Source organism: Penaeus monodon, chromosome 33, assembly GCF_015228065.2.
Source record: "Penaeus monodon isolate SGIC_2016 chromosome 33, NSTDA_Pmon_1, whole genome shotgun sequence".
Taxonomy (NCBI): Eukaryota; Metazoa; Arthropoda; class Malacostraca; order Decapoda; family Penaeidae; genus Penaeus; species Penaeus monodon.
In genome coordinates, this window is record NC_051418.1 from 26,536,328 (window position 1) to 26,537,572 (window position 1,245).

Sequence of the window (1,245 nt, forward strand, 5' to 3'; positions counted from 1 at the left end):
GTCCACTAATCAAATAAAGAATTCATTCTTTCAAAAACATTAATTTAAAGTATGGTATTAATATTCTGCATTAACAATTAAAAAATAAAGTTAACAATAAGACCTACCTAAAAAGAAGAAGAAAAAGCTCTAAACCAAACACTTTCAGTCTCCCGAAGTGATGCCTGGAATGCCTCTGAGGTAAGGACCTGAAAAATAATATGGATAAGAAAATGCAACCATACAAATATGCATCTCACAGACTTTTAACTAATAATATAAATTAAAATAACAAACAAAAACTTCAAATTCTGGAGATATTCCTAATAACATGAATGATAACAATGTCACAACAGAATACCTAACAATAATACTATTGGTAATGATATATTACTTTCATTAAACTGTTTACCTCAATGTAGTGTGTATATCTAAAGACATTATATTGAAAGGACTTTTAGTGTTTGCTTTAATCAATGCAAATCCATAACAGATGCTTATAATACCAAATTTATCCTCTGTATCTTACTGATACATGATCACATACTTTCTAATCACTTTATAATATGATCAATATATACTTCTAATTTACTGAAGGTTAATATGAAAAAATAAAAATGGTAGGAAATTAGCATCCTCCAAAAGTATATATTAACTTGCACTGACTTACCAAATAAAACAAAACCAATGCCTAAAATAATAATTCAGGCTGCTAACAGTGGTGTTATATGGTGTACTGTAGTTTTGCATCTACAAACCCATAATATGAACGTGAAAAAAAATCCTTTGTCACTATTAAATAGTACTTTTTCTCCTCTTAGTCTTTACCTTATCCCTACATGATAGATTATATTTGGAACTGATCTCATCTGATGAGAAAATTATGACATCAGACAGATATTGAAACTGATGGGTTATTCAAAATGTTCCAATATTACAATAAAAATTGGCTCACAAATGTGTTTTTTTTATCATTTACCAACATTTATTTTTGGAAGGCATCATTTCTAGTTAACCAACCTTCATCTGAAAGAGATAACCGCTGTTGCAATACAGGAACCAACAAAGCCCTTAGTTTAGTTTCAAACTTAGCAATTTCATTGGCTACGTTTATCAACTTACACGGCATAAGTGAAAATCAATCTGCCGGGTGTGTGTATATGTCTGCTCTCATAAAGGCTTCATAAGTGTAGTTTTTTTTTTTATTGAAATTAGACCATACCATTTTTTTTCTGCAGAGATGGTCTGCCGATAATTGCCAATGGG

At 30.0% G+C, this 1,245-nt stretch overlaps 1 protein-coding gene across 1 annotated transcript in view; it reads right to left on the reverse strand.

Annotated features, from left to right (window-relative positions):
- LOC119594197 (DNA/RNA-binding protein KIN17-like) overlaps positions 1–1,245 on the reverse strand; it is an 18,391-nt gene that overhangs the window by 1,743 nt on the left and 15,403 nt on the right. Inside the window, 1 exon segment of the mRNA XM_037943268.1 lies at positions 122–188. The gene's annotated coding sequence lies outside the window, so the exon portion shown is untranslated.